This window comes from Lagopus leucura, unplaced genomic scaffold (genome assembly GCF_019238085.1).
Source record: "Lagopus leucura isolate 7727_CA_CO unplaced genomic scaffold, USGS_WTPT01 Super-Scaffold_100159, whole genome shotgun sequence".
NCBI lineage: Eukaryota > Metazoa > Chordata > Aves > Galliformes > Phasianidae > Lagopus > Lagopus leucura.
In genome coordinates this window covers 33,141,626-33,162,743 of record NW_024962335.1, presented here as the reverse complement: position 1 = coordinate 33,162,743, position 21,118 = coordinate 33,141,626, and the positions used below count along the sequence as shown (strand labels likewise).

At 37.1% G+C, this 21,118-nt stretch overlaps 1 long non-coding RNA gene across 5 annotated transcripts in view; it reads right to left on the bottom strand.

Moving 5' to 3' along the window:
* Window positions 1-21,118, bottom strand: part of LOC122190061 — a 134,383-nt gene that overhangs the window by 15,570 nt on the left and 97,695 nt on the right. For 4 of the 5 annotated variants that reach the window (XR_006182071.1, XR_006182073.1, XR_006182070.1 and 1 more), the window contains 4 exons: window positions 20,020-20,191; window positions 18,759-18,855; window positions 6,145-6,343; window positions 1,937-2,110 (listed from right to left, as the gene is read on the bottom strand). This is a non-coding gene — a long non-coding RNA (uncharacterized LOC122190061). Of the gene's footprint in view, window positions 1-1,843; window positions 2,111-6,144; window positions 6,344-18,758; window positions 18,856-20,019; window positions 20,192-21,118 lie in introns of those variants that run through there. The other variant, XR_006182072.1, reaches the window with a different exon arrangement.

Below are 21,118 nucleotides of genomic sequence, written 5' to 3'. Positions count from 1 at the left end.
CCTTTAGGGGTCAAGCATTTACTGGTTCAAGAGCAGAAAATGAGACATCTTCTTTGTATTATTATCCAAGTCATCACTTGTTCTCAAATTATCCTAGGTGCATTTACATAACTGCTGAAAAAGTGGCACTTAAAAAAGGTGGAATATAAATACAAATGCCACAAAGTAATGAAGAAATGGATCACCTTTTTCCAAATGGCCACTCTTGTGAGCACACTGGTAGATGGAGAAAATTGAGCATAAACAAACCTTGTAGACTAAGATACATCTGTGCCCTCTGACACCCCACTTTCTCTGAGAAGATGAAAAAAAGGAAACTGCTTTCCAATCCAAACGATAGAGGAATTCAAGCACTTTAAGGACATTTCTTTCATAAGAATCAAAACCAACGTATAGACAGAGCCAGAGAATGTTACAGTTGAAATACATTTGCTTTGCATTTTGAAGACATATCCAGCGATGATATCACAGCCACTTCGGGAAAGACAGTAGATTGTATAGTTATCTGACAGGCAGGGCATAACCCTAAAACTATACAACCTACTACCTCACCCCAAAGGACAGTCAGACTCCGATCAGACAAACCACAAACTATATTTCCAGAAAGCTGGATGACTTGCTGATGACCTAGAAGACAAAAGACTCCGGAGACAAACATTATCAGTCTTCATTCTGAAAGAGTTTGCTATACACCAGTTGACATTTTGCTTAATGAGCTCTAGTTTCATGTTTTAAAAGCTTAATAGATTTGCAATATGTGAAGTCATGTCAGTGACAAGATACACAAGAGGGAAGAGGATACGGAATTCATTTTTAATAAATGCACTTTTGTACTTCCAGTTCTGACATGACTGCATCTTAACAAACCAGTTTTGTTTGTTAAAGAAAGGCATCACAGTGACTTAGAGAATAGATGCTGAATTAGAGGGATTTGTTCTGCATTGCCCCCTAGGTATTCCTCTGTTATCCTAGTGGGGAAAAACTCAGTTTCTCTTACTGACTTTCCCAAGTTCTGCATGGGTAAATCTTTAAGATTGAACCAAGAATTTGCTGACTGACAGAAAGTATTATGGCTTACTTAAGCAACATGCTAATTCTAAAGGACAGTACCTCACCACTGAATCAATGGCCAAATTAAATGTACCCTACTGTAATACACAGACATTGGTTAATATGACTAACAAAATTGCCACTACTGTATCATAATCTCACACCAACACTAGAGTTTGAGGGTGCTGTCACTCCCCACCATCTGGTTTGATGCACATTGCACTCAGGCAAAATCCAAACAAGTGACAAAACTATGATACCAGTCCATATTTGTAATGTAAATAAATAAAGTTTTCAAGCAAGTACTCCAACTTAAAAAGCTAATTTAGAATCACAGAATCATAGAATGACCTGAGTTGAAAAGGACCTCAAAGACCATCTAGTTTCAACCCCCTGCTGTGTGCAGGGTCACCAACCACCAGACCAGGCTGCCCAGAGCCACATCCAGCCTGGCCTTGAATGCCTTCATGGTTGAGGCATCCACAGCCTCCTTGGGCAACCTGTTCCAGTGCTTCACCACCCTCTGTGTGAAAAACTTCCTCCTAATATTTAACCTAAACCTCCCCTGTCTCAGTTTAAAACCATTCCCCCTTGTTCTATCACTGTCCACCCTCGTAAACAGCCATTCCCCCTCCTGATTATACGTTCCCTTCAAGTCTTGGAAGGCCACAACGAGGACTTCCTGGAGCCTTCTCCAAGCAAAACCTGTTTTTGTTAATTGCAAATTAAAGACAAGAATACATGATACACATGCAAAAACTAGAGCCATCCTTTACAACAAAGCAGATCTCACCCCAAAGTAGGTAGGTCATGTTTCAGGGCAACTGATGGGATCTTCCACTGCTCTTAGCACAATCAAAATCGGGATGCAGAAAGAGAAAACACGCATGTTTCAACTTCATTTCAGTGCACACTGAAACAATTATAAGGTGAGTGACAGCCAGTGAAAAAGCAGACAGCAGCTTCTCTGTACATTTTCTCAGAGGCCCATTCACAGCACCAGCTTTCTCTTTCCGTTGCTATTATTCCATCAGATTGGTCCCCAGGGGGCACCCCTAATCTGAAAAAGACAGACAAGAGACAAGGAATAGTGAAAAACAGAAAAGGTTGTAGGTTTTGGTTTTTTTTTTTCAGATTGACTTATTGAAGTATTTCTTCTTCACTTTCTGGGAAAAACACACTTCTAAAGAAACTAGAGGAGGAAGGCAAACACAAATGCCTAACCAAGTTACATAGCAATGTGCTAATCTATAACAGGCAATGTCAGACTGTGAGCTTCAAAGATCACTTAACTACACTGGACTGCAGCCACCTGTAGGAAGAGGCTACTGATTGCTGCAACCTGTACATGGGACATACTTGTGACACCAAACTGCAATGGTGCAACTGTCCTCTCTCAGGCAACCATACTGGAGAAAACGCTGTACAACCCTGAATTTACAACTGGCAACACCAATGGCACTGAAGATCAAAGTAGATATTCTTCAGATAGTATACAAAAAGAGTAGCAAGAGACATTTCAAAACCTCTTAAACTAGTAACTACTATCAAAGGAAGTCGTTTGGAAAGTTCTGCAGCAGAAAGTTCCATAGCTTTCTCTATATACTTAAGGGTTTAAAAACTGCATTTTCTGAGTGTGAGCTTTTTTGGCAAAGTCCGTTCCTTTCTGAATAATCCTCTGGAAAGCAAACAAACCAAAAACCAAACAAGCAAACAAACACAGAACTATCCTGTCCCTGTTTTTTTTACATAAAATGTTTAAAATTAAACATCTTCTTTATGTGTGTGGTCAGAGATTTCAGTGTTAGGACTTCACAATTTATACAGGAGCTTTGGCTAAAAGTCAGTGTGGAAGCTGGTGAATTTTGGAACCGCCATGTAAGTGAGTACCTGTGGCCTGCACAGTCACAGAAAGGGCTTCCACTTGAAAACAAAACCCATCCTTCCATATAAATCAGCATTATGTAACATAATCGGAGGAAAGCTGAGTACTCTGTGTTTTACTTCAAAATGAGACTTCTGAATAAGCATTTCCTTCAGGGTGAAAGAAGAAAAACAAAGTAACCTTCAGTGTAGCTGCTCTTTATGCTGAATAGTCCAGTGAAAGCAGTTCAAAGGCATTAAAATGATATATTCACAGTAGTGAAAAGCCCAAGCTCCTCAGAAGACTCAAGTCACTGGAAATTTCAGATGGAAATCCTAAACTTGAAGTGACTCCAGTGATTCCAATGGCAGAAGTGAAAACATAGATTCAAACAGTGGCAAAATTTTGGAAAGCCTAAGCATGTTGTAGTGATTTACACTGCTGCCTATCTGTAGCATACCTTGGCTTTACTTTCACTCATAGGTGCATTTCTCATTAGGAGAAAGGAAAATACTCACCTTTTTGAAAAAATGCTGCATTTTTAAGGAACGTTTCAAAAGGATTCACTTATTTCTAGTAAATAGAGCTAAGCTTTTGATAATGTTAAAGATTTTTTTCAATACATGAAGTTCTGATATAATATTGCCTTAATGTATAATCTGCCACATAAAAGGTAATAATTTAGTTTACAAATATGAGTTATTTATAAAGTGCTATAAGCTTTCTGTCATACTATTTTCTATAAGATCTGTTATTATGGGTATGAACAGTTTAATGTATTCATTAGCAAATAAAAATGGAAAAGAGTGCACTTTATTCAACACAAAATTAATCATTCTTCTGCTCTCACAAGCTGCTCATAAACTCACTTCAATTGATTAGGTCACAAAACAAGGATGAACTTTAAAATACTTAACGAAAGAAAAGTGCATGCTCATTTTCTACGAAGAAGACATGCATACAAAATATCTGGCAAGAGTTTGTAGTTGAGCAACTGCTTAATACTAAGAAAAATATGACATTTCCATATTCTCTCAATGTTCAGTGAAAAACGTACTGGAACAGATGTTAACAAATACCTTAGCAGTCACTATTAAAAAGATGCAGAGCCAACTCTGCTACTTCTGTGATGCAACACGAAAGATGACAGTTTTAAAGTTGAATTGTTACATAATTAAAAGCCTTAATAATTAACAAACTCTGGGACAGTACAGAACAAGCACTTTGCAATTTTTGGAGCACCTTCCACACAAAAACTTGGAATGATCTGCAAACGCAAAACCTCCCTGTGCTCCCAGGAAGAAGGTAAATGCCCCAGGTGCATATGTGAGCAAGTGCACAGTGACTGCAGTAGAGAAATGTGTGGCTCGAGGCAAGCCCCAAGGGACCCTGCAAGGCTGAGGGGATGCATGCAGGTCTGATCAGTGGCTTCCAGCTTGTTTCCACATCATGACTATTTTCTGGCTTCCAAAGTGGTGTCCAGTCACCACTGTGCTCCTGTAGGCTGTTTTTTCATTATTATAAATGTCACAATCTTGTGCTAATGAGAGTGGTTGCAAAATAAATGGTGGAGGTTCTACTACTGTGGATGCTGATACCACGGGAAGCTTTCTGACTGAGTCCAACAGCCTCTGAGCAGAAAATGAAGCTGATGCATTGCCCTGTCAAGCCAGACAGCAGTACCACGGCAGGTAACTGTTCTGAAGATTTCAGACAGAAGCTAGTCGGAGGAGAGAAGATCATCTCCTGAGATCTACATGTAACAAAGTTCACATACAATATTTCCAGGTCTACTTTTAAGTAAATATAACAAAAATAACACACTACATTTCCATGTAGATTACATCCTTCAAGAAGTGAAAAGTATTTTACAAACACAGATTTTGCAACTCCTGTGAAACACGATGTATATAGTGACTTAATCCATTACTGAAACACAGCTGCTTCTAAGACTGGCAACAACAGCTCTTTCACAAATTGTAAAACATTACCATAATTTTATAAATTAGGATGGATTCTGCTGCGGCTTCAGAGGGGCACAATAGGAAATATTCACAGCATCAAGTCTACTACACTCAATTGTTTGTCTAAATTTCACATTAGAACAGAATTTAGAAGCAACTGACTGTACTGAGCCCTAATTCTATTAAAATTAGTCACATTATTTTGTCTTTCTAACTTTCATTATTGCACAGAACATTATAGGTGCTGTAACACAGTTCTATTAAATAATTTCACATAGTCACTGAAACCATCCGCTTTATCAAACTGTTCAGAAAAATTTGGCAAAAACTAGCTGTTATACCAGAACTCTGTGGAATATGTGTTTCTGAGCTCTGTAGTAATTTATGGATGTTCCTAAAATCTTGAACATTCTAGATGTGGGGTAAAAATGGCAACAGCACATAAAAACATACATCAGTGCAAGTAATTACATCTGACACACTGCAGCCTTACAACTGCAGACCTGCATAAGGGCTTCCATACTCTCATGTGGACTCATTCTAACTTCACTTAAATTCCTCCACATAAGTAATGCTTATGTAACACTTTTCATAAAAGGTTTACAGTGTCACATAAAAATGGAACATGCTTAATAACTGCTGCTTTAACCTACTGAATGGGTGTACAAGAATCTGGCTAGAATTAAAGACAAGGAGCTGGAGCTGGGTGTACATCAAAGGGGTTCTGCACCTTCACAGACATGTTCCATAAATGTATGTCAAGCATTTCTTAGCCTGACCACTGTGAAATGTCTTGAATGTTAAACAGATACTTCAAAAGGACAGGCAGTAGGAAAAAGATCATTTTCTATCAAAGCAGCACCTTGTTTTTTTTGAATGTCAGATCATACTTTCTGTTTATGCAAACTGTAGCACTTACACTGACATATTTTATTCTTCTATTCCATTTATTTCTGAGTTCTGCTTATGTAATACTCTGAGTGCTAAAAAAAAAGCAAAACTACCCAGAATGATAAAAACATTCAGCATCTCTCAAACCTTCCATAAAAAGAGAAGCTAAACCAGAGCTAACCACTGGCTACTTTGTCTGTTGCACTTGTATTCCTCAGCAAATCAATATTTAAAGAGACACCTGCTTTGTTTTTATTTTAAATAAACTCCATAAGAAAGCAGAACTGTTTAGTGTATTAGGAGCTATTTGTTTGTACAACTTAAATATTTGCCCTTGATGTTTTCCTAGCCTAATTTTTCTGTCTGCTCACTTACCAGCTGATTTGCTGTGCTGGCTCTGGTGGGCTTTCTGCCCAGCCTAAGCCGGCTGCCAGGCATGACAGGGACATCTGTGGGAGCAGCAGCAGCAGGATCTCAGCCTGAGCCGTGCTTCCCAGCTCCTGAGGGCAGAAATGACATTCGGCAGATCCCAGTGGGAAAATGGGGTGAGGCCAGGATCCATGGGAGACAAAGCCTGTGTAGGAAGGGCAGATCCACCATGAGTGAGCGAGATGTGTCTTACAAAAAACAAACGTTACAGGTACTTTTCATACCTCACCAAGCATGAAGGCAAAAAAGCAAGGACTGGCTTATCAGGGAGATGACTCTCTGCAGGAAGAGGAGGTGAAGCTGTGACAAATTAGGGATTGTTATTTGTTAAGAAAAAAGCTAAGATAATGTCAGTGTTATTTTCTCTTGTCAGAGATAGCAAAGAACAAAACCTGCACATAACCCTTTTCTTCTTTCCTAAACATTCATAATTCATCCCCATGCACTATCTCAGATTATATTTCACATAGATGATAGAAAAGTAAAATACCAATAACTCCCTTCCCCCCAGATATTTTTGTTTTAGGATGTTGATTACTGGATCTTTTTTTTTTTTTCTTTCTTTGGAAGAACTGTCTCCTCAGCTTAGGTCACCTGGATTTGCTTAATATCGCTGAACATGAAATCTGACACTTAAACTATGCACCCTATCTTTTCTTTGTAAGTGATGCCTAGCTCTTCAAAATCACACCTTTCCCAATTCCCCATGGAAATAACAAGTCCAACTGCAGGAACAATCAGGATCAGTATCTTCCAACCCATCTCAGTATATATACTTGGCCATAACACAAACAATTATTTTCAGTAATGTTTCCAAGCACTTCTTGATAGAAAAAAAGTGTTCACTACACAGAGAATCTTAAATAAGGTATATGCCTAATTTAACTAGACTTGGCTTTTTTACAGGTGCAATTCATACAATGTCACATCTAGCCTATGTGCTATCACTGATTGCAACCTTTATTAATTGCAGTTCTTCATGTAAACCAGGAAAATAATGTCAACCAAAGACACAAGATATTGTTAAAACTATTAATCTGATGTTCTCTCAGAAACTGACATCCTCACTGCAAATTCCTTTTCAGGAAAGCTGATTTTCAGTGCGAGAAGAATTTAAATGCTTGGAAACTATTTTTTTTTTCTAAAACGTGCAGTAAAACAGTATATGTAAGTTCTGACTTAATTAAGCACCAAGAGAGAATGTCAGATGGAATAATACATTCTAAGTCTCATCAATAAACTAAATTTCACGTTACAGAAATGCAGTTGCACTAATAATTCTGGTTCGTAGACAAAACAGGTTTGTCTTTTGTCTTTTGCACCATAAATAACACTCCCACTTTAAATTTTAGTCCTTAGTGAGATAAGGCAGTTTATGAGTAGTACTGAGGAAATTAGTAGTTTGGAACCCAGGGTTAGACCAGTCATCTAAATAACTCAGGTTTAGACAGGTTTACTCTACAATTTTGTATTTACACCTATGCACACTTTTATTTGTTATTGTCACAATCACGATAAAGTTAAGGAAGTGCTAACAAAGAATAATGTTGTATTATATCAGCTAAGCAAAGTTTGTAAACAGTTCTATCTGTCATGATCATTTCAGACGTGCAATATTTGGAATTGTGGATAGCATTATGTGAAAAACTGGCATAAAACCAGCAAACCATATAGTATGTTTGTTTTAAAACACTGCTAAAAGTCAAAAATTAAATTCCACCTCAGAACAGTGTTCTGAGGTTTGGACTGCATTTGGCTTGAGCTGCTGTGCTCAAGCTTCATCCTGATGGTGAAGCAGAAGTCTGGAAGTCTACGTACATTAAGACAGAGAAAATACTTATGCAGTCCTTACAAACTATAACTGCACTGGGCTGGTTATTTCTGGTTACTTGTACTTTTCCTTCTGGAGGTTACACACCCGAACAAGAAGTTTACTTGCAAAAGCAGAAGTATTTACATTGACTGTGTTAGACTACAATCAATCCACAGTATTTAAAATCCTAAGCAGTCCTAAATTCACAGCCAGTTCAGCCTGTATAAGGAACTACTACTGTTTCACCAGGGACCAAACTAACATTGTGAGGCTGCATCAACATACCACCTCCACCCACAGGAGACTTCTATGGGGCCACAAGTGCTGAAACACACTGGGAGGGGATGCTAAGCACAGAGAGGGATGAGGCTTCACCTTCCCATGGTGTATCAGATGACAGTGAGAGAACTCCACCTGTTAAGGGACATGGAAGCAAAGGCCTCTGCTGAGCCTGCCCACTCACACAGCTGAAGGCTGCATGCATGCCTCAACTTCTGGAGATGTGATAGCTCCTGACACAGCTGTGTCTGGTTCATGTTCTGCCTTTTGTCTCCACCCTTAGCCCTCCTTTTGGAGCCTGAACTGGGCTTTCATGTTTCATGTCTACAAGTCCTGGCAACCTCAAAGACCTTACTGCTAACAATGCTGCTAATTATTAAGATGCCTTTTACTTTCCAATTAGTGTTTTTCTTTAGATACCAGCAGATGACCTCTATGTATAATAGCAGCTTTGTTACTCTTTTGTAGTATGATTCAAAATATACACAGGTGGTTTTGCCACAACTCTTTTGTCTCTGCTCTGATTGGTTATTGTGATTGGTTATTGTTACTGTCAATGGAAAGAAGGCTTATACATATACTCCCTGCACAAGTTAATGAGATTACTGGTCTCATTAGCCATCCAATACAAAGCCCAGTCCAAGACCCAGCTCAGGTTTGCATAGCACAAACCTTAAAAAAGAGAGGAGGGAAATCACCAAAAGTTGCTGATCCTTGCCAGGGCTGTTGCACCCTCACTTGCAGTCTCCACTCCCCTGTGGAGACTGCATGACCAGGCATCCCAGACTGTGCTGGCCGTCAGCATGACGACCTGCAGGGATACTTCAAGCACAGCAAGCTCATGTCAAGTGCAAGGGAGGCAGCTGCTGTAGATACGTGTGCCAAGGGAGTTGAATTAGGAATCTGGAGTGCCCTGGGGTGACTGGGGCAGTGACACCGATATGGCACATATCTGCACAATAAACACTATTCATGAATTGCAGGCAAGGAGCTCGGGTGGCCAGATACACAGCTCTGCCTGCTTTCAGTTCCCTCTGTACAACCTTGGTTTTCTCAGGTGACTGAGACTCTCAATAGATTTACCCCAGTGTAAGTCTTTTTACTTGAGACTAAAGCTTTCACTAGTTAAACACTCATTAATGAACTCGAACCATGGCTTCAGGTGATGGAGAGTAAGCGGATCTTTGCCAACATTCAATGATGTGTTACAGACTTTGTGTCCATTATTCATGATGTTGTTGCTACAGGCTCTAATTTTACATAAACCAAAGTCACAGGAGAAATGTTATGATGAGCAACTGTGAAGAGTACAGGAAAAGAATGCCATATCAGTTGCTATTAAAGACACAGTTCAGTATTGCATTTTCTGACTTTGAAGCCTTTTGGGAGTGGAAACAGAAATTTTCTGTGAAGAGTGCCAAGGTAAAACAGAAAATTTTGAAGATGGTCTTCAAAGTTAATTTATGTCTTCTGGATAACTCAGTTCAAATTCCCCAAATATAAAAAATACACAATCTTTTATCTATAAATAAATGTACTTTACAGTTCCTTTTAGATCCTTTTTAAGAACGACTAAAATTGTATCCTAGCTATCGTGTGAGCTATTGCTCTGCATCTTCTCTGGTATGCCAGAATTTAAGACCTATTGGGAAAGCAATATATCATACCACCTATGAAGTTATAAATATGCACACCAACAGCATCAACTCACCAACAGAGCAAGCAGAGCTGAAGCCACTGTCCACAAAAACAAACTTCCTCTCCCTTTATGAACATAAAAACCAGGCATATGAAAATACTGACTTTGTTATTTCCCAGCATTTTTAGTATACACACAAGACAGTAATTCAACTCTGCCTGCAGGATGAATGACTTCAAAATAAGCTTCAGGCTCAGAATCCACGACATGTAAATTAAGATATACTTCATATGATATATCTTAGTCGTGAAAATGGGTCACGCATTTAAGGCATTTCTAGACTATATTTACTGATGTAACTATTTTAAATATATTCTCATGTTTATAGAATAATAATTTAATTATTTACCACATTTCATTTTCTATGAACTGTAAAAGAACTGGATTTCTATTAGCTCTCATAGGGTGAAAAGTCTGAGTACTTCTTTGTAACCTTTCATAATTTTATGTAACACATGCTCAATTCCACAGGGAACTTCTATTCCACTACATAGAGAAGTTGATACAGTAGAAAAAACTGAGGGGTGAAGATCACACATTGCACATGTTGAGATTCTGATTTACCAGTATCATGAAATTTTCAAATTTTTACTATCTTGTAGCATTTTAGAACTATTGGGATTTCCTCAAGACTTTTGGGTGCTCAGTATTTGTTCAGCAGATTGTGACCAAACCATTCCAGGATCAAATTTAAAGGACAAAAAAAAAAAAAAAAAAAAAAAAAGGGAAAAAGAGAGAAGGTAAGAAAGAAAGATCGAAATTCTATGTGTTTAAAATGTGAGTCCAGTTTGCAGGTCAGAATGTATATTCAGACAACCCAAACAATCCAAGGAAATTTGAAATGGCACAACTATCAGTACATCCACTAGGTGTCACAAAATAATCACACAGACGAGAAACAATTATATGTACTACATGCACATCATGTACTACATGAATTAAGTGGTGCTTTGAAATGAAATCTGTTATGAGCACAAATGCAGGAAAATATTATGAAACTCATGAATATACATACTGTCAGCAGTGTATGGGAATATCAGACACGACACTCAAAAGCTGTTGCAAACTGGGGTGTATGTCACGTAACAGATTCACATACAAATGTGTAAATGCCCGATTAAATAAAACCTTCATGAATCATAAAATTGATATTACCAGTTCTCTGAATCACAACTCTTAGGCTACTTGCTTTTTTATGTTCCAACTACTTAATTTTCTATGTTTGTATTTTGTTAGATTTTCTAAAAGAATGTGAGATTCCTTCCTGACTACGAGGAAAATGCTGCAAAGAAAACAAGTTCTGAAGAGTTGGGGAATAAGAAACAAAAAATACTTAATTAATATTGCTGTGAAATCACAACAAATGGTGCACGCTGGAATTGAGAACAACATAACGACAGATGCTTCTTAAATCCAGACTCTTCTTATGGAAAGGTATGCTATGAAGATTTGGGTAGAAGAATTACCAAACTGAGAAATCAACCTCAACACTGGGGGCATTTAGATGTTTTAAAATATTCCTGGAACATTCTAAATTCATCATGTATGCACCTGCACTCATCCAAAACACTGACAGCATTAAAAGATCAAGCCCAGATTGCTGAGACAAGTAATCCGGTTTTCCAAATGGTTCTGTAATGACAGTAACTTTTTCTCATAGCTGCATAAAATTTTTATGGGCCACACAGTCTGCAGTGTGATTTATCACTATCCATGCATGTACACACTACACTCAATTAAAAATACTGTAATCAACATCATATGCAAGATTAGAAAGTAGAATAAGTGAGTTAGGTACGAGGAGAAAACATGCCCTTGATGTTTGTATCATACGCACAAAAAAGCTATATGCACTCTACTGACAAGTGGCATTAAAAAAGCCAATCTAAGCAATGTTAATAACTCTCTGCCCTCTTCAGAAATACAGTAAATGAACATTTGCTTTAATACTAACCTATCTGTTCATACATCATTTTATTCGCTTTGTCACAGTAAGTTGTACAATGTAAACATGTAAATGTAAATGTAATTAAGCTCACAATACGATTTGGACTTTTTACATACTGTTTCTTCATAAGATTTACTTTGTAAATGTCAAAGTTGGACAACAGATTTCAAAGTTTTGAAATAGTTTCTAATTTCAGGATCATGGGAACAACACTTTTCTTCTATCCCCAATTTCCCCTCCACTTTTGAGCCAAACAATTAAATACTTGAGCTTATAGGAATACAGGTACAAATTTGAGAGAAAAAATATTGTTTTTTTTTTTTTTGCTTCTAATGCCAGCATAACTTTACCTGTATGTTCTAAAGGAATCTGTTAATTGTGAAATAAACTTTCAGAAAAAAACCAAAAGCTTTTCTCTGAAGTTCTTCCAACACAAAAAGTATTATTTGATTTCAAAGAACCCTCCAAACCATGCAAAACTCAGAGTATCACAAAGTCAGTAAGAATTTTGTTATTTGATTTCAATGAAGCTATGAGTTCGCCTCAGAGAGAGTCATGTAGAAAAAAAAACCTGGTCCTACTTAACACAGAATCCAATAACCACAGAATAATGAAGTTTGGAAGACCTCCGGAAATACCCAATCCTCCTCAAAGCAAGTCTAATGAGATCAAGTTGCTAAATTCTATATCCAGTTGAATCTTGGATACCTCTAGGGATGGAGGTATCGTAGCCAATGTGGACATTTGTTGAAGTGTTTCAACACTCCTTGGTAAAAAGGTTTTCCTTATATCTGACTGGAATTTCTCATTTTCCAGCTTGTGTCTGTTAGCCCTCATTCCATTTCTGCGACACCTTTGAGAAGAGCCTGGCTCCATCTTTTCCCTACTCTAAGATCAATCAGGTAGCTGTGGATAGCATTAATGTTGCTCTTTTGCTTTTCTTTGCCCAGTTGGGCAGACCCAACTCTTTTAGTCTCTCCTTGCTCACCATGTACTCCATCTTGGTGGCCCTCTACTGGACTTGTGCTAGCAAGGTGGTTGCTACCTTGTAAATTAAAACTGGGCACAGAACTCCAATAGAGTATCACAAGTGTCAAAAGGAGAGGCCCACTTCTCTACAGCTGCTGCATTTAGTCTTGCCAGTGCAATACTGAATGCAAGTTGGTTCTGCTAGAAGGGCATATGGCTACCTCATATTCACCTTGGGTATTAGGACTACCAGATCCGTTTCTACTGAACTGAGTCCTACACATCTGGCCCCCAGCTTGTATCACTATCTTCTCACTCATGACACTACTTCTCAAATTAACAATATTAAGAAGGTATTGTTTTTTTTGCTTCTTTTAATTTGAAAGCACACATATCCTAGGCCTCCCTCAGCCTTAACATACGAAAAGTAGAACAGCTCAGAAATGTGAATGTACAGCAAATGTACATCCTATTACCCTAGCTCTTAATGCTAGAGCAGTACTTCCACCCTAATCTTACAGAAGCTTTAGCTTATGAAAATATATTGTCTCATCAGCAGCATACAAGAAACTTACTTGTGGTTAAGATGCACTAGCAAATCCATGTAGTTCAGAGGTCTAGAACTTGTGTAAATCAGTATTTCACTTAACAATGGAATAATTTAAAATTAAATTGAGAACTATAATCATACTTTACTATCATTCAGTTCTTTATATCTTCTGCCACTGGAAATAAGCTCGAAAGAAGACATCCAAGCCCAACCACAATATTCTTGGGTAGTTTGTATTAGATAAGAACATTTACACTCATAACCACATGATTTTTTTCAGCTCAATTCAATATGAGTAACTGGTTCAACTTGGTTTCTGCTCATTAAAGAGCAGTTGGAAGGAAATGGTTAATCATTGTTTGCCATCTGCTGTAGAAAATCCACACTATACAGAAACATTTTTGCAGCCAATCTAAAACCACAATGCACAAAGAGAGCAAAAGGAAAATACTGTTTTCAGCTATATATTTTTTTCAGTGCATGCTAAAATTGTAAATATTTTGTGGTTAACCCTCTCTCACTCTTTGACAGCACTTTCCTGTGGACAGTGGTCTCTGTGGTACATACCACATCATTTAGCAGTCCCTATAAAGGTACAGCAACAGTGCTATGGAGAAGCGTTAGTGGTCTGCTTCATAACAACTTAATCATGGAGAGCTAACCTATGAAACCATAAGGCCATCTTTCAGAAGGTCAGAAGGCCACAGGCCAATGCCACCTGTGAACTTCGCTGTAATCTAGAAAAATATTATCAACATTAGTAGTTTCAGCTTTTTTCCCCCATTTTTCTTCACATGTAAATAATAAACCACTTCTGTGTACTCCCCATCAGATTTCCTAGCCCATAGGCCCTTTCTAGCATTTCACTCATGTCTGCAATTGTCCCAGGAAGGCTCTGAATTCTCTAAATCTCTCCAGGCTGTTTTTTCAAAACCAGCTCTAAGTTTTTCTAAACATAAATTCTAGGACTTAAAATTATCAAGCCAAGAAAATGCAAAAGATGTTGCCATCTCAAAGAGAAAGAGAAATGAAAGAGGAAGATTGGTGACTATTCACGCTATTTTCTGGCTCATCTTCCCCATCTGGTAGTACTGACTGGGGCTGTGTCATAATTAGAGAGGGAAGTAAGTTGCTATTTTTGGATTGTTTTTTTAATCCACAATCTTCCACAAAAATTGTATTTGTTTTAAAATGAAGAAAAAGACATGTGAACGACGTAGAAAATATTCCACTTAAAAACAGAAAGACTGCTGGAAAAAGGCAGTTCATAAAGTTTTATTAAAATACTCATTGCTAATAGGTGGCAAAAATATCAGAAGAAATGCTAAGAGTAAGAAAATCAATACTGCCAAACCCATTCTTCTATCAAAGATCTAGCACTAGTGGCCATAATTCAGGTTATTGAAGTCTTCTTTCAAGACTGATTAAAGTTCATTTCAGTAATATCAGCAGGGATGCCTGGCTCCAATGATCTTAATACTGAGAGTGCTAAAGCCTGCAGTCTTCTAGTAGAAAATAAAAGCTTGTTCCTCTAGGCCTTATTGCAAATACAGAACTCACAGCATATCCAAAGACCTGTCAGTCAAAATATTTTTCCTTTAAAAAAATCTCATAAAAAGAACACTGAGAAATAATCCCTCCAACTTCCTTCTTTTGCAAGCCATAAACTTTAATCATCCTCCTCCTCTTTGCAGATCTCTGAGGTATGTAACTGGGAAGACTTATTACACATTTCTGAAACCTGCAAATAGCTTCTAATCTGGGACAACTTGTACCACCAGAGATCTTAAAAGAGAGTAATCCAGTAAGCCTTTGCAGACTTTAGTGTTCATGACCCAGTGCTGTCTAATATGCACTGGGGGGATTGCGAGAGAGTGTTGTTAGAAGTCCCCCTCTATCAGAGCTTGTAGCAAGAGAAAGAAAGATTTAATGAGAACAGTGCGCAGTAGTGCACTGTTTGTAGTAGTGCACAGTTTTCCAAGAACTTAGAAAAAGATATTTTCAAATCAAAGAGTAAAATAGAATACAGAAAGGTTCTCTGGATATTCAAAGAGTTGGATTCATTTCACAACTGTACAACAGATTTTCAAGATTTTGTTTTCTTATACAAGTATTTTCAGAAAAGTAAGTTCAGTTCTCTTGGGTTTTTCATGTACTATAGTAACTAGTCAGACTTTCAAAGGCAAACTACAACCCTGCTTATTTCCCTGAGCTGATCCATGCTGAATGATTTCAAGTATCACTGTCAAGGCTATATGTCTTAAAATATTCACATCTGTGTTTCACTTCCACACCTGCAAACTATTATGTCCCTACCTTTATGAATTGAGGAGTACAAACTTATAATGTCCATGAACCAACTTTGAGAATCTTTGGTGGTAAAGTCACACTGGTATGTATATTGATAGATGGAATCTGTTTCTTGGGGACTCAATCCTACAACTGTCTTCAGTAAGAATGGAACTGTAATTCTACAAATTCCCAAAACATGATCAGGAGATGTCACAGGTGTCAGTAAGACAGGCTGCTCTAAACTGCAGGGAGTCTGGCTTTTGAGCCAGTCCCAGGAATGAGGAAGGTACTTTTCATACCTCTCTTTACATGAGTAAAGTGTCCTCTCTCAGATGTATCTGTGCTGATTTCAACTGTTCACTGTGCATGTTGTTATTATACTGTATCTTATTACAAAGCGGAGATATTTAGATAAAGATCTGACTTCCCTTTCTAAGCACAGCAATGCTCTTTTACAGCCACACAGTACTCATCAATTCAGATTCTGGTTTTTAGAGATTAAGACTATATATATATATATGGACATCTCAAACCTACCTACAAACTCCTAAAGAAGTCTTAAAATTCCCTGCATCTACTCATTAAAGTCTCAAGATTGTTTAAAACTTAACTAAAAGATTTGAGGTTGGATGCTTTAGGAATAGTGGATCAATTCTCAAGACCAAAGTTCTAGCACTCCAAATCACCCTAGGTGCTTAAAAGTAGCATTCTGTCAGATGGAACACAGCTTTTCTTGAATGTGTTTCTCCAGAGCTGTTCAGAAACACTTTAATTCACTGCCCATAATGGTGAGACTGGCATAATTGATGACCTGAAACACAAGCAAAATTATCTCATTCATCCCTCAGCTGGACCCAGCAGAAGCTGCAAGTCAAAGGCCACACCAACAGGAATTTGATACCAATTGACATTATACAGCCATTTTTTTCTAGGAAATTCTTCTTTTTGTAAGTTTGATTAAAAAGATCCATCAGGAAGACACATCAACAGCTTTCTACCGACATGTATATAAGTAAAGCACATTATTAACACTAAAATATCATCCCTAAGCCAGCAGGAATCAGGCACAATAAAACATAAGGTATGCTCAAGTATACACAATCTTAATCTATGACAAGACACAGCTATATAGGGCTGTACTCTTGTAGACATAACAAAAGACATAGAAGAAGTCCATACTCTGTTTTATTCTTCTGGATAGATCCATGCCTTTGGTTGAGGATTATATATTTTTATATATGTTTTCCATTAATATTAACAACCATTTTTGTAGCACTCAACTTTTTACCCGTACTCTCTACATCACTTCATCAACATTTATTCGATCTACCAGTGATATCATTCCATCAAGATTTAATAGCTATTTTCTACAGTTCAAGCATGTTAACACTTGCTTTCACCTACGGTACAGCTTATCCTTCTCCTTTTAAAATTCTAATGATGTATAAAACAAAGTACCCTTATACAGCATGACTCAGAAATGCATTATATTCCTTTCTTCAACTAATGGTAAAGGAAATGAGTACAAAACAAAGGCAAAAGAGTTCTCTATTCTCATGTATAGTTTTATACTGAAATCCTGAGTGTCAAATGAACATGGCTTTTAGGAAAGTGTCAGCAACTGTAAGAGTTACATAAGATAGAGATAGAAAAATATTTTGCAAAGAAAAATGACAGTCACTTGAGAAGATGATTTATACTTCAGTCTCAGTACGCCAACAGCCAACATGTGACCTGACATTTGCTAAAGAAATCAAATAGACATTCAGCAAGATTACAAAAGCAAAAGCATTAATTGTTCCACACAAGCAGTTCCTCTTTGTACTAGAGTAAGATCTAGAACACTATGAAAAAAAAAGAAAAAAAGGTCACAGTAACAGGTCTTCCTGTGCATTTTGTTTTAACTTAATTTATGAAAGCCAAGTTATGTTGCTCATGCTGGCCCTTTTGCATCATGTGTCATATTCTTTATGGACAAGAAAGATTCACAATTCACATTCCCTGTGTGTTTTAAGTTACTTTGCAAGAGAATTTGACTGCTAAAGCAGTGCACAAGGAATGCATGGCTGTTGACATACACGTTCCACACCTGACAGAATATGACAAAAAGGACAACAAATGCAAGGATGTCCAAATAAGGAAGATGAGCTGGTTGGTGAGGTGAACTGGCTTAGATTGTGAGCTCTGTTATATACTTCCTGTATGATCTGAAATGATTTCATGAGCCCCTGGGACTCTGTTTTATCACTTTTTTAATTGAGATCATAATTCCCTTTCTCACACTGAAAGGCTTAATCATTAATAGGTTCAATTCAATGCTGGGCAGATAATCAATACAAATTTTATGCATGACTGAAGAACCATTTAACCTCAGATCTTAAGTGGCATATAGCCTTGTGTCAGCCTCTTAGCAGCCACTGCATAAATATTACATACGCACATTACTGAGAGTATTTGAGGGACATGAGTTGTCAGCAGTACTGATATTGCATTCCTCAAGTTACAAATCTGCAGAACAACAAACTTAAGAGAACATGTCCTTTAAATACAGAGCAAAACAAGAACTAGCACATTTATTTGTAATGGTTATAAATGACAAAGAAAAGAGAAAGTGGTATAACTTGTGCACTGAGTGTTCAAGTGCAATGATTTAAATGAATTCATGAAATGATTATCTTAAAGCCTCAGAAATCAACAGTGTCTGGGAGGATTTTATTTTGGTGTTGGGAGAAGCACTGTTTTTACTGACTTCTCCCAAGAACACAGCTCATGAATGTGACCATCATTTACTTCTAGAAATACAGCTACAATTCAACACAGTAATGACTTTTAAGATGTATCTTGAAGATACTTATAAAGATATATACTTACTCTGGCAATCAAACAGAAGAAAAAATTCTTTTCAGAACACCTTTCCCTAGGACTATTTTTAAAGCTTATTGCCAGAATTTATCTATCATGAAGACCTCTACACCAGCAAGAAATTCTGCACTGTGATTGTCATAGATACCTTGTCATTTTCTTTGCATAGATGACCAATTTTCACTTCTTTCCTCTTCTAACTTCATTAGTTCATCTTGTAACTTGGCTCCCCCTAGGTCATTTCTCTTTTTCAAAAAGGAAAGGAGAAAAAAAGCTGTAAAACATTTCCATTATCATTATGAGGGAAGAAAGTGAGAAACGGACATACAGACACTAAATGCAGTTCTTCCAAACAGTTCTGTTTACAAGGAGTTTGCTTCAGTATATGGGCAGTATCCCACTTTACACTTATTTTGAAAGCCTTGATCAAAGGTAAGAGGGGCATTAATGGTACTTTACAGTCAGGGAAACACTGACTTAAAATTACTGAGACTATTCAATTTAGTTGCTACTAACCTTGAAAGCTTCAAGTAAAAAAGTCTCCTCCACTTCCACAGCTAAACAATTTTAAAGTAGTTACCAGATATTTTTTTTTTTACTTTTACTCCTAAATATTGGAATTACATGCAGTCCTTTAAAATTAGTATGACTAGTGGTAGTAGAAAAGTTAACTGTGCTTTGACTAATCAATCAGGAAAAGATATCAATACATCAGGTCTAAATTACTCATAACATGTAGTAGTCAGCAGCTTAGTCTCTCTGCAGCCAATGATACTAATAATTTTTTGGATAGTAAATGTGTATCATTAATACCTTTACAAATGGATGGTAATCAGACTTCAATATAGACACCATTGATTGCACACAAAAATATATACAGCATGGTGAAATAACAATCTTTGTTTTCTTGCCTTGTGATCATTTTAGGACCACGACATGACACTAGATAAATTATTCTAGGTCATCCCAAAGAAGTGATGTTCTCTGCCTATTCATCAATCTACTCATTTATTCATTCTCACTCAATTCACTTATTACTGATTTCTATTTTCTCCAGCTAATTCTGCTGCTTTTTTGACGAAAGGTTACTCTTTTCCACAATGTCCTTAGCATTTGTATATATAGAACCCAGCAAATCTCCTTGAAACACTAACTTTGTCCAATAAGAGTCACCAATGCTTACCCACTGTTCATTCCAACCCTTTTGTTTTTCTGAAAATATGAACTGTGTTAATGCTATGTTTCTATAAACTATTTGTCTTGTTTTGCATTATGTACCAAGCTAATTTTCTATTTTTTTTCAACCTCTTTCATTATTGGTCTCTCATGCCACAATTTACCCTTATACCATTCCCACACTATTCTTAGGTAAGATTTTTCTCTCTTTTACTGTTGTTTCCATAACTCACCTTAGAACTAAAACATTCAGGCTTATTTTTCTCAAAGTCTTAGCAATTCTTTATTTTTCTTTTGTGGTCAGAGATCAGCTCCTCTTCTTCTACTTGTCCAGTGACACAATACTTTGTTCTCTATTTAACTTATTCTAAAATGTGCTAGTTCATCTCGTGCCATTCTGCACAGCTGAAAGAAGAAAAATGCATGTATATATTTTTCCTTAAAATAGAACACAGGTACTATACAAAATGTACATGAAAATAATCCTTAGCTTCAGTCATAAATGTGGCAAATGGGATCCCACCAGCAGAAAACAGTCCAGACACAAGATGGGACAGAAATTCTGCTGGTAAAGAAACTCTTCAAACTTGACTGCCTTAAATTGTACAAAGAATATGTGCTGACACAGTACCATATTGAGATTTTATAGATATGTTTTTCAGACTATTCCATTATTACACTAGGCTACAATCCTGCAGATGTTTAGATATGACGAACTTCAGTCATGCCAGTATTTGTATTATTGGGTCTTAAATTCCTTCTCCAGAGAGTTAAAGAGAAACCCCCTCACTCTTAGATTCATAATAGAAGAGTGGCAGTTGTTAGGTATTCCTCTTGTTGAAGCATGAGAATGTACTACAAGAAACATTAAACTTCTGTCTCTTTTCTGATAAAGCATTGTGCCTATGCTTCAAACCCTTCAAAGTCTTACTTAAATACGCAATTCAAATTAAACAGGTCTACATTTTGTTTTGAATTGGGCTATTATTAGACATCATTTGAAGGTCATTGGGATAAGCCATCCTTTTTAACAGATCTGAGCTTCTGAATTCCCTGCTGTGCACAAACTTAGACATTTCCTGGCTTTTTGTTTTTACTTTCTTGTTATGTGTTTAAATCCATATTTAAAAAACGTCTGGGGCAATTTATCAACTTGGTCACAGAGCTACTTCTACTAGTAGCTTATAAAAAGGAAAAAAAAGACCAAGGTGCTGAGGGGAAGGGGTTGTGCACAATCTGAAATACTGGTAATTTGACAGCTATGATATAAAAAACAGATTTTTCTTTTTCTTTTCTTTTCTTTTCTTTTCTTTTCTTTTCTTTTCTTTTCTT